This window comes from Malaclemys terrapin, chromosome 11 (genome assembly GCF_027887155.1).
Source record: "Malaclemys terrapin pileata isolate rMalTer1 chromosome 11, rMalTer1.hap1, whole genome shotgun sequence".
NCBI lineage: Eukaryota > Metazoa > Chordata > Testudines > Emydidae > Malaclemys > Malaclemys terrapin.
Window position 1 is genome coordinate 69,804,551 of NC_071515.1, and position 13,120 is coordinate 69,817,670.

Here is a 13,120-nt window from a genome sequence, read left to right on the forward strand (position 1 = left end):
CAGATGAGATGTGGCTCCTTGAAAGTTATAACTGCTTTATATTGTTTGAAAAACAGAGATTGAATTGATGCATGTAGTAGCCTGTCTCTTCTCAATAGGGGGAAAGCGTTTCCTTTGGATCTCAAGTTATCATCAGCTGTTCAGTAAAATTGTAATATATATTTATGTAGAGACTTTCATCTTGATGGATCGCAAAATAGTTGACAAATTTTATTCATATAATTTGTCAACTATTTTGTTAAATAACTGCCTCTTGTTCCACCCCAGAAATGGCTGCATTGCTGTGATGAGTGAAATTACCCACATTAACAGTAGTTATTAAAGCATCATCCATATTTTAGATCTGTGGATAACAAAAACAATGTCGTGAATTCTCTTCCTGAATCTGTCATAAGAATTAACTAAACATAAGGCGGTGAATGTGGCTCCTGCTCTGTTGGAGCTACCGGAGGAAAGGAGATCAGACAGAACAGGAGGGAATCTACATATTTTGGTTTGTGGCTTCTAAAAGGCAGTTAGGAGCTAAGAGGAATAACAGAACATTGAGAATCATAACAAAGGACTTTGGAAGCCCCTCTTTAAATACCCACTTGGGGGCAAATTGTCCTCTTCCAGCACCGCGTGAGCAACTGGGGTTTGTGTGGGCAAAGTACACATGGACTGATTAGTGGGCGGAAGGGGGATACAGAATTCCTCTTTTCTTCTTTCCCATTCCCAGCCCAGAGCTAAGTGGGAGTCTCTGGGCTGTAGCAGTGTCTATAGCAGTGGTCCCCAAATTATTCGGGGTCAACCCTCTCCCCTCCCTCCCCCCATTTGTGTCCCTCCCCCAGGGCTGGGAGTGGGACCGTGGGTTGGGGAGTGGGATGCAGACGGGTAAGGGGGTTGAGTCTGGGGCCACAGCTGGGGCAGGTCTGGGGTTGGGAATGAAGCTGTGGTTCGCGGCCAGGGCTAGAGCAGAGTTGGAAACGGGTCTGGGTGGCACTCTCTCCCAGATGCTTTTCTACCATGAGAGCTGCCACGGATCAGCACACGAGGGTACTACCTCTTACTTCCAACCCCCATATGCAGCACTGCCTTTTGGGGCCTTGTCTGCTCAGACGGCATCCAAACAACATTTCCCCCTATGGACATATTCTGTGTTCACATGTCATAGAAGACTTTATTTATATAGAGCCCAGTTGTGGGATTCTTACTCTCAACAATGCGCATTTACTCATACGAGTAGTCCTGTTGGCTTCTTGCATGAGTAAATGCTAAGGGCTTCACAACGGGGCCCATAACATTGCTGTCTGTATACATCCCTGGGTTGTTTATTGTCTAGAACATATTTCATTGCACCCCTGATGCTCTCATACTTCCTGCATGTAACTTGGCAGAAAGAGATCAGAATTGTGAAGCATCATCCTGGATTCCAGCTGGGATATGTAACTTTCCCCTCCCCACCCCCGGCCACTTCCCATGTTAAATAGTTTCTCAGGATTGGAAATGCATCTCATGGCTCATGCTTCAAATAAATACAAAAGTTGTGGGTTTCCCCTCCCCCCAAGTAGATTAGCTGTGTTTAGTAGTATGAAATCATGTCACTTTTCAGTTCATCTGGGAGTTCTGTGCTTCCGAAATGTCACATTCATTGTAGAGTTGTTTGACAGGGTAGAGAGTTCTGCCGAGGGAGAAGGGTGGGGATGGGAGTTATTTGACACATATATCTTTAAATTGAACAAAGTGTGATTTATTTTTCTTTGCTGCAGTCTGCTACCAATTTTCAGTTTAGATTAATAACTATGAAAAGTGCAGTTCGTACTGTCATATTCATTAGCTATTAACACCATGTCTGAATTGACAGGACACCTTCTATTTTTATTTTTTAATTCCCTTGCACTCATAAGATATGTATCTACCATCCCTTCGGCATGTCTAACTACTTAATTTGTGCCTATCCTTCTCTAGAATTTGATTCTTCTAACATCACCCACCCACCAGAAGGAACAAATTAATACTTAATACTCTATCGGGAGCTGTTTTCAAAACTTTAATTGGGAGCCTGTTTGAATTCATATTTCATGGATTCACTGCTTCAGGAACCCCTGACATCTCTCTCCCAAAGACGTGTACTTCATTGATATTTTAATTGCTGCAATAATCAGTTTGCCAAAGAGGTGGGTTCTTCCCAAGGCTGCCAAATCCACACTGGCCGAGTATAGTGTGAGTGTGATTTATGTGCAGATAAACAGTCTTGGATCCCAGTCAATCATTTAATCAGTTTTAATTCGGCTGCATAATCAGTAGCAAACAGGAGGGTTTTTAAATATGATGGTCTCTCCAGATGGTTTGGCATGTTACCCAGAGTGATACAGATAACATCCCTGTTTCTCATCAGTTCTATGTCAAAGGCATCTTTAGCTTTCCGAAAATGTTTAAAAAAAAAAAAAAAAGGATCGAGAGCCAAGACATGCCTTCAGTCTTTCTCTGGTATCTAAGGAACCATCTCAGATATGCAGTCTAAAAAACAAGCCCCCTCTTATCTCATGTTTTATGCAAGGATGTCCACCAAATTTATGCGACTTGTAGAAAAGTTCACAAAGAAAATGACTTTGCTTCCTGTGTATGTTTGGATGTTGGTGCTTTTAAAAATCAGATGCACTTTGACCAATTTGTTGTTTAAGAAAAAAAATATTCACTAGTAGAAATGATTGGCTGGATTGTGCTCTTTGCATCCAGCCCACAGGAAGGGGTCGTGCTTAATGGCGACTGTTCCGAGGGAGCATCAAGAAGAATAGTGCCTTGGAGAGGTACATTCTTTCCTGGGCGACCCAGTTGCATTGGTTGGGAAGAGTCATTTGTGGCACCCATGTATAGCCTTCAGCACCATCCCCCCCATTTCCCCATGTGTGACCTGCAGCTCTGCTGGGTGTGACTCTGGTTACTTTCTGCCCACTTCTTGTCCCATTGCTCTGGAGGGACCTGGGCCCTAAGCTTCCTCAAGCACTGGTGCTGTAACTGTGACAGGCCCTAAGTAGCTCTGCAACGCGTGGTGGAACAGGTACTCACTCCTACTCCCTTGTGCAGCTGGGTAAGAGATAGGCACTATGTCATTAGTACCTTTAATCTCCAGCTTGTATGTGATCGTTCTTCGAGTGCTTGCTCATGTCCATTCCAATGTAGGCCTGTGCTTGCCCTGAGTATCGCTGCCAGAAAGTTTTCCCTCAGAGGTATCCGTTGGGTTGGCTCTGGTGCCCCTGGCGTCACACCCTCATAGCACCAGTATGAAGGGCCCTGTCACCCCCTCAGTTCCTTCTTACCGCCCATGACGATGTCTGGAACTGCATCTCATCCTTGCGTTTTCCCGCAAGTACCTCTCTCAGTGAACTTTGCTTATTTACTGTACATGGTTCTTTTGTAGTGCTTATGTTTCAGTTAGTATGTTAGATTAGCAGCTAAGTGCCCTGTAAGCCGCATGGCCGTGCAGCAGCCCATTTATCGCCACGCAGGCGCTCAGGGAACCCATCCCGGCCCCACCTTAGCATGGCCCCCAACCTGCCACCCCAGGGCGGCCCCCTTGCCCCAACTATACCACAGCCTGGACCTGCACTCCTACCCCATCCCAAACCTGGCCGGGGCGGCACAGCACACTCCGAACCTCTCGGCTCCACCCCCGCCACATGCATTTTGTTGTGTGCACTGATATGAAGGTGATGTGTCACACATCATCTCCATATTGGTGCACATAACAATTCATTCCGCACATGGGTGGAAAAAATTAGAGTGAACACTGATTAGCAGACCCCACTTACCGGAGTTAGCCCTTCCCCAGTGCCACGGCATGCCTCAGTCCTCATGCTAGATAGTAACCCACATTCCAGCTGCCTCAATTGTCTGGGGGATGCCCACATGCAGGAGCGTTGTAGGATTTGCAAGGGCTTCAGGCCTAGAACTAAGAAAGACAGGGACACCAGACTCAAGTTCCTCCTTGTTGAGGCAGCACTTCGCCCGCCCTCGGAGCCGCGTCGCGCCGACCTGACACAGAGTGCTTCAGTAAGCAGCGCCCCAGCGTCTCGAAGGGAGGTGCAGGCCCTTCTGCTTCTCTGGAGCCAAGGAAGGACTCTGCTTCTGCTTCCTGGGACTTCCCGCACCGACAGTCATCCCCGCCGCTAAAGAAGACCACTCCTGCACCGGACTCTTGGCACCGCTATCCATTGCCGGTGCCGAAAAAGAAGCAGAGGAAAACTGACTGCAGGCGATTCCCAACCCCAAGGTTGGTCAGACATAGAGATGCTGGCAGAGTGTGACCCGTGCCAAGCCACTCAGACATTAGCGGTGCGGACGGTATCGTTGAGTCCGGTCCCGGTAAGAACACTGTTGAGTCTGGCACCTTTGGACTCTCCACCAAGAGAGAGCCATTGGAGTTCAACTACCCTGATGCTACCGTCCATGCTGGAGGTGTTTGACGCACCAAGGGAGTTGTTCTCACTCCCGGTACTGCCATCCCCCACCATTTGGGAGCTGTCAGCAGTGGCACTGGAGGCAATGGCCACCGCGGCACCGAGACCCCAGGTGCCCTCAAAAAGGCAGGCTAGCCATGATGCCACAGCATAGTCTTCTCCCTCCCGGCACTGCTCTCCGATATCGGTCGGCATCGCTCCACCCTGGTCGCCAACAAGCGACTCCTCAGAGTCGGACTCAGAGGTGGAGTTGTATGCCTCCCGCAGGAGCAAACACTGCTCCAACTGGCATTACCTGACGGTCGACATGAGCCAGGGCATTCCGCCAACAGCGTGGCCACCGGTGCAGTGACAGATGCCACTACAGTGGCTGTTCTATAGTCCCGGAGGTCCTACTCCGTCGTATCGGAGTCGAGAGTTCCCTCACCACCTCCCTTGGAACAGAGACAAGGTCCCAGCACAGAGCCCAGTACTGATTTCTCTCGGCTTTTTGTAGCCATTGCAGACTGAATGAAAGGCCGTCCAGTCTTGGCCCAAAGAATTTCATCGTGGATCACTTCCTGTATCCGCACATGCTATGACCTAGCACAAGTCCCGACCCCTCTGCTGACAGCTCATTCTACAAGGCTCAAGCATTAGTGGCGGTGTTCGTGGCTCAAGTTCCTATCCAGGATATCTGTAGAGCGGCAATGTTGTCATCAGTCCACACTTTTGTGACCCACTACACCATCACCCAGCAAGTTAGAGACGATGCGGGTTTCGGCCAAGCGGTGTTACAGTCAGCATGCCAGTGAATGCCGAACCCTTCACCTGCACAACTGCTTGGGAGTCACCTACATTGGAATGAACATAAGCAAGCACTCGAAGAAGAAAAAATGATTACTAACCTTCCGTAACTGTTGTTCTTCGAGATGTGTTGCTCATGTCCATTCCAAATTCCTCATCCCCACTGCCTGCCCCTCTGTTGGAGTTAGCTGGCAAGAAAGAACTGAAGGGGCAATGAGGGAGCAGGGCCCTTTATTCTGGTGCTATGAGGCCGTTACTCCAGGGGGCACCAGAGCCAACCCAACGACCACTGAGGGAAAGCTTTCTGGCAGCGGTGCTTGGGGCGAGCACACGCCTACATTGGCATGGACATGAGCAACATTTCAAAGACAATCTCGAAGAACAACATTTACGGAAAGTTAGTAACTGTTTCTTCTGTGTGAGATGTGTGCACAGCACTGTACAAGCCAAAGGGGTGCAGGTTTTCTGCACTCAGGATCTTATCAAAGGATCAAATCCTGAAGCCGTGACCCAGGTTTTTCTCAGTGTTAACCCAAGGAACCTTCCACTGACTTTAAATTATTGGTTCATTTACATTATTATCTATTTGCTCCTTATGTACTTGGCTGGAGGTGTTTTCTGATTCCTAAAAGGACTCTGAAATATTACAAGGGAAAACACCACTTTGTTCAACAAGCAATCACAGCTGTAATAATAAACCTGGTCTTAAAAGCTTGCACAGTTTGAAAAGTTAGCTGTCTGTCTTTGAACCTTGTTAGCTTTTCTGTTTCCCTTTTGGTTCATTGTGCAACCATATGCTGCCCCTTCAATCCCACTGATATAATGCATGAGACTTCAGCTACTGATGATCTGTGGCTGGTTTTTCTGCCATGTTAATGTTCCTTGCTATGCAACTAAGTGACAGGCATGGGGAATCTGTGGTGGGGCTGGGAGTCTAGCACTGAACAGTTAGGGGTCAGATTAGTTTGGAGGGGAAAATGTTGACATTGTTACAGTATTTTTCTTGTGGTTTTATGTAGTAACCCAAACATGATATTCAACCAACTCTTTCATTTCAAGTTAATCCTACAGCTCCTTGCTTAAATGTTACTGACACTAATGCAAAGTGATCTGAGCCATTGCATTCACCGCTTGTGTTTGTCTTTGTTCCTTGCACACCCATTGGGAGCTTCAAAGGTTGCCCAGGATTAAGGAACGATGGGTTAGTAGATAGGGCACTGGACTTGGAATCAGAAGACCTGGGTTCAAGTCCTAACTCAGCTATAGACTTCCTGTGTGACTTTAGGCAAGGCACTTAATCTACTTTGTAAACTTGGGATAGTACTTTCCTACCTCATAGGGGTGATGTGTGAATTAAAATCCATCATGACATTGCTCAGATGCTATCCTGAAGAGAGCCATGCACAAAGCTAGGTATATTATACTCTAACACCAAAACTCCATCTTTATTTAGACTTTCATAGATCTTTGTCTGCAACTCTCAGAATGCTTCACAAAGGTGTGCAAACATCATTATCCTTTCTGTACACATAGGAAACCAGAGGTGCAGAGGAGCAAAGGGGTTTGAGTAGGATGATACAGCAAGTTTGTAGAAGAATTGGGAGTGTAGCCCATGTCCGCGGACTCCCAGTTCTCTACATCACCGCTGTTGCTTCTTGAAGGTAGTGCTCTTCAGTGTAATATTCTGCCCTTGGTAGCATCTGACTGTCATTAAAGCCAGTGGGAGCTGCCTGTGTAACCCACGGGGGAGTGTGCATTACAGGTCCTTCTCTGTGCCTGATCGGCCAAAAATATGACTCTGTTCTAGCCCCAGGAGGAGTGGCTTGGTTCTTTAGCTCAAGATATAGCAGTTTGTGCTTTTAATTCTGGAGGTCCTCAGTTCAAGCTCTGGTGTGTTGGCCAAGATGGCAACCAGCATGAAATCGTGTTCAGGGTGAGGTTTGGTCCTTATTTTCCATGGAGTTCTACTTATTAACGTTTCTGACAGTCCCTTCTTGACACTCACTGTCATACTTTGCTTAGAATTTCTTGTCTTTGGTTGTGCAAAACATGGAGGCTGAGATTTTTCATAGCTTCACATGGGACTTGAACCCCAGTTTTCTTTAAAATTAGTGGGAATAGAGCATCCACATAACCTGACAGACTTAGAAAATCCCATCCATAAATCATGTTTATTTTTTAACTGAGAGAGGAGAACAGCTTCATCCTTTAACTTGGGAGGGAATTCAAAATCTGACTTCTTAAGTAGTGTTAGGTAAACACATCACTGCTTCCAAACACACGCGTCAGTTAGTTTATAGACTCATACATCTTAGGGCAGAGGGACTGTTCAGTTTGTCTGAGTCTGACCTCCTGCATCACGCGGCCATGAAAATCCCCTTGGCAATCCCTGCTTTGAACCCAGTAGCTGGTGGCTGAGCTACAACATGCCTTTTAGACAGCCCCTTCCTCTTCTCTCTCTCTCCTCTCCCCCCCCCCCCTTCTTGAGTTAAAAGGCTTGAGTTGACTTGTATATATTATGGTCTAATGAACTGTCAAGGGTGGCTGTGTAACATTGCCCTAAAGCAGAGGCGTCCAAGGATGGAGTGGGGGTGAGGCTGGAAAGAGATTGGGTGGGCTATCTGCAGGGATGAGAATGCACATGGTCCTCCCCCACTGGCTGTATGCAGCGGTTGTATCATCTGAGCGGAATGTTAGTTACACGTCCTTCCCTTTTTGAGGAGAATCCTCAGGCGCGTCATTGCTAGTGCGACTTCAATAATGCCCATGTCGCCATAGAGCCTGTGGGGAAAGCTCTTGGGCTCTGCAGCGTTTGAGTCCAGCCCCAGGTAGAACAGCTAGGGAGAACCCTGTGGAGATTTCCTCTCCAAAAACCCCGCCTCTAGTTTTTCCCACAAGCACAATTAGGGAAGGGAAGGAAATTGAAAGCTGATGGTGGGTGTGTGACCCTGTGTGTGTGACAGGTTTAAAATGTTACAAAAAAGGGCCTGAGAGCCGCTTCTGCATTGTGGAGACATGATAAATGAAGTTTCTTGTGGGAAAACAATTGTCTCGGTCCTCTCTGCCAATGGTGTGAATGCTCTTCTGTTGTTGCAGCTTCCTTGTTTTTCCCAGATTGGATGCTGCTGCAATTATTAGAACTATTATTTTTTTGCTGTAAGATCTGCAAGAGCTACACACTTTAGAGCCAGGGGTAGTCCATTATTTTTTGTCAAGGTCCATCTTTCTTTGGGCAAGGTATAGTTAAGGTCCAGACTCCAGAGAAAATAATAAAAAAAATAACAATAATGATAATAAGTAAATAAAAATATTTTGGAGTCCGTTCAAAAGCATCTGGCTGTCGAGATTTGGCCCACGGTTCACCTATTGACTACCTCTGCTTTAGAGTCTTTTCTACTGGGAGGATAATCAGATATCAGAGATGAGCAAGAAATTCAGAGGGCCAGGTTCTGATACCCTTTGCTCATGACAAGTGACACATTCTCTTTGGGAGGTCCACAGCCCAGTGCTTAGGGCACAGCTTCCTATGTGACCTTGGTCAAGTCAATTAGCAACTCAGGGCCTCAGTTCCCCATCTGTAAAATGGGCATAATAGGTGTTCCTACCAAACAGGGTGTTGTGAGGATAAATACATTAAAGATTGTGAGGTACTTAGATAGTACAGCGATAGGGGGCGGGCAGGTAGATATCTAGAGAGAGATGGGTGCTCCCATTGACTTAAGTGAGACTTCTCATGGAGTAAGACGCTATTCGATGTGGGTAAGGATATCAGAATCTGTCCCAAAGTGAGTAACTGATTGGCTAAAAATTGCACTCACAACCAGTCTTGGTAAAAGAACTTATACTTTTCCTTATTGTAGTGGTCCTGCCTGTCTACTTACTTAAGTCTCCAACCTCCAAGACTGTCATTTAGACTGTAAGCTCTTCGGGGCCGAGACTGTCATTTATTATGTTTGTATAGCACTTCACACAAGGGGGTCCAAATGGGTTGAAGCTTTCTGACACTACCGCAATCCAGTTTCATACTATTAATAGCTTACTCTTGCCTCTTCACTGTCATCAAGCAGCTAAAGAGTTTCTCCAGTTCTGCAAACCCATTGTGAGACTTTCATGGAATTCTAAATGCGAGCCGGGTAGGTTAGTTTGGATTGGACATGTCGTATGTTTCTGCTTCTTGAATGGGTGAAGATAATTCTCAAGAATTAGATGTATGGAGCAAATGTACTTGTTTACAAATTTTGCTTCTCACAACAAGAGAGAGGATGGTCCAGTGGTTAGTGACCTCACAGATCTGGATTCAACCATGGACCTCCCTTGTGACCATGGGGAAGTCACTTAGCCTCTCTGTGTCTCTGTTCCCCATCTGTAAAATGGTGATAATATCCCTGCCGTTCCTCATAGGGAGTCTGGGAGAATGAGTGCATTAAAGATTGGGAGGTGCACAGATACTCCGGTAATGGGGGGCCATACACATAGCATTTGTTTGAAAATTGGATATGTTATTGTTTCTGCAAAATTTCTAAAACTGCGGTTAGGATAAATGCAGAAAGCAAATACAAAACTGGAGTGTGCACAAGCAAAGCAAATTACGAAGCCACATTGAAATGAACATTGACCGAAACGTTTTTGTAGTCTTTGTCCTATTCTGTATTTAACTCTTAATTCAAAATATCAGGGTGATTTAAAAATAATTATTTTTAAATAATAGTAATGCTTTTTTTTTTTTTTTAAAGTCTTTGCTGTATTCTGCTGAGACCTGGTCCAGTGTGTCCTCTCCCCACTTACCATTTTCTTTGGTGTTTCCTCAGGTTATTACAGGATATTTCCCTGAGTGTGACTTTGAATGTGACACACCAGTGATGCAGAGGCAGTAAGTATTTAAGACTCTATTTACAGCCATGGTAACGTCCTCCCCTATTCTTTGCTAGAACCTGCCTTCTGTTTCTGAATTCCTTTCTACAGAAAGCTTGGAAGGAAATGACTGTAAGATCATATAGTTCCAAAATGGAAGGTGCAAGTTGAGACATTTTGCTTTCATAGCTTATTGTTCTCTTGTTTAAGAATTCCCAAAATGGCTTGTTTAGCTTGGGTGTGGAATGCCAAGTGAATCCATCATTATTGCAGGAATGGGCACAGAACCATAAAAATAAAAACAGCACTAATATCTATGAGCAGCAAATAAAAGGCAGTGATACATTACCAAAATTTGGCATGCAATACCCAGGCACAGAACAAGCAAAGGGTGTTGGCTGCCTTCTGCCTGTTTGTGGAGGTCCCATCGATATCACTAGGAATTCCACTTTGAACCAAGGAGACCATATTGTCTCTAAACCCTAGAGTGACATGTTGAGGAGACCTACTTTAAGTGATGCTACACTGGGAATGAATTTGACTTCGAATTCATTCCAGCCCTGACTGTGTTTTGTCGGCCTTTTGTCACTTTGTGTCAGAATCGGAGCCCCGTAAAGGCTTTTCGCACCTAAAAATAAAATATTTTCAGCCTTTCACCATTTATACTTTGGGGAATAAAGTTTCTGGCATTTAGCCTAAAATTTTCATTACATCCAAAAATACCTTCCATAATGGGAAGTTGCCTTCTCCTTCCACAAACTTTCTTCCTCTTGTATGTCAGCAAAACTGTTTGAGGCATAAACCTGGTTAGATTTATTAGCCCTGGGCTGGAGAGAGTTTAAAAAAGGAAATATCGTGCTGTTATTTATTGGTTGGTCCCATTTCTAATTTTTATGGTTGAATTAAATAGTTAACTGTGAATTTCAGTAACTCTTTCCTAAGCGTTATGTTACGCTTTCCACTCATCTCATTTGCTGGTCTATTCAATTTCCATTTAATTCAGTGGAAAACTCAGCACCCAAACCACTTATAATGAAGACAAGACCATTTCCAGTCATTATTTCAGTCATTGTTGATGGCTTTGGGCAGGTCTTATCGGATAACTCAATCCCTGGCATTGAAAATTGTGATTTTTTTTTAATATCAGTAGGCAAGGCTGTTTTTCACAAGGAGATCAAATATGAAAGAGCTTGAGGAAAGACAATAAGAGAATACTATGTGAAAAATGATGTTGCATAAGAGTGATTAACTTTATAGGTTCCTCTGTGTTATGCATGCTGTCACCCACTCTCTAGTGGTCACAATGAAAATCTGATCAGCCACTTACAGCAAAAAGTAGATCATGGATTTTGCAAAATTACAGGCCAAATCCTTTAGCCTTTCCTTGCATAGATCCTCAACTGCTTTCATTAGGAGAAAGATTGGAGCCCAGATTTGGAATGGACTAATAACTACTTGATCAGATCCTGTAGTCCTTGCTTTCGGTATTTGACTGCAATCAGAGTTTGCTTAAATGAGTAGTGAAGTATGGGACCTGTTGCAGAATTGTCCATAGTTATTTGGTTACTTACAGAGATATTCCTCGTGACAGTTATACTCTTAAATTGCCACAGGCCATATGTGGGACCCAAAATGAGGAGGACAAAAACAAAATTTATCCAAGAAATTTAAGGATTAATGTATTTAGTATCAGAGGGGTAGCTGTGTTAGTCTGTATCCACAAAAACAATGAGCCACCAGACTCCTCGTTGCATTTATTTAGTGTAACTCAAGCAGTGTTCAAAGAAAACCAAAATGTCCGTCCCCCACAAAAGCCCACTTTCTACAAGTAGATTACTGAGCCAACTATGTAAACACATATTTAAGGAGCTTTTTATATTGAGTCAGATATTTCAGATCAGCAAAGAAAGGCTAAGAATACAACATATTAGGGAATTATTAACATGCTGTGTGAGGTATTCGTTTCCTGGACTCTTAACACTTCCCTTTAGTGCTAGTCTGGTTTATTGAGTAAACTAGTATTTAAAGAGTCCTAAAATGCTTATTATTGACCTCCGTTGATGACCCTTTATTGTTGGGCTTGTCTTCACTACCGTGGCTACATTGGCACCGCTGCAGCGATGTAGCGCAGCGGTGAAGAAGCGCTATGTAGATGGGAGAGCGCTCTCCCGTCAACATAATTACTCCACCTTAACAAGAGCAGAAGCCATGGCAGCAGGAGAGTGTCTCCTGCTGACATAGTGCAGTGTAGACATGGCTTTAAGCCAAAGTAACTTACGTCTGGCGGGCGGGGAGGTGGTTTTTTCACACAGGCGTAAGTTACATCGACTTTAGCAGTAGTTTAGATAAGCCTATTGTATTATGAAAATCTGGACTGCTATGAAGTCTTAAACAATCCAATGAATTTTTGACAAATTGTAATATCCTGAAAATAAGGGTTTCTATAACAGAAATATCAATCAAATACCTTGATTAGCATAAACTACAGTGTAAACCAGGGGTAGTCAACAGGCAAACCGCTGGCCAAATCGAGACCACCCGGCGCTTTTCAATGGACTACAAAATCTTTTTATTTACTTATTATCATCATCATTATTATTATTATGTTTGTATTATTTTCTCTGGAGTCTGGACCTTGACTATACCTTGACCAAAAAATTTGGACCTTGACAAAAAATAATTGATTACCCCTGGTGTAAACCATAGCTCTCAGTCTTCCTAAATTGTGAAACCTGTAGAAGAAACTTCATTTGTGACCTCCCATCTTCAGTGATTGTCCTAAGTAGTCCCAAACATATTGCATCCACTTCTGCTCATAGCTTCTCCACCTTTACACCAGATTAACTCCATCAAAGTCAGTGGTGTTATACCAGATTTACCCAGGCACACCTGAGAGCTGTATTTGGCCCATTGACTACAATTCTCCATTAATTTCATTCAAAGATCGCCTGTATTGAGCAACCCAGAGAGCCTGCTCCTGAGAGATGCAGAGCATCCAATGTGTTGAGGGTGCTCAACACTTCCTAGGTTGTGCTCAGGCTGGG

The 13,120-nt window shown here is 44.5% G+C and overlaps 1 protein-coding gene across 6 annotated transcripts in view; it reads left to right on the forward strand.

Moving 5' to 3' along the window:
* SEMA5B (semaphorin 5B) overlaps positions 1-13,120 on the forward strand; it is a 335,078-nt gene that overhangs the window by 102,343 nt on the left and 219,615 nt on the right. For 5 of the 6 annotated variants that reach the window (XM_054043657.1, XM_054043659.1, XM_054043655.1 and 2 more), the window contains one exon: positions 10,034-10,095. The exons of the other annotated variant lie outside the window; for it this stretch is intronic. The gene's annotated coding sequence lies outside the window, so the exon portion shown is untranslated. The remainder of the gene's footprint in view (positions 1-10,033; positions 10,096-13,120) is intronic. 6 annotated transcript variants of the gene reach the window in all.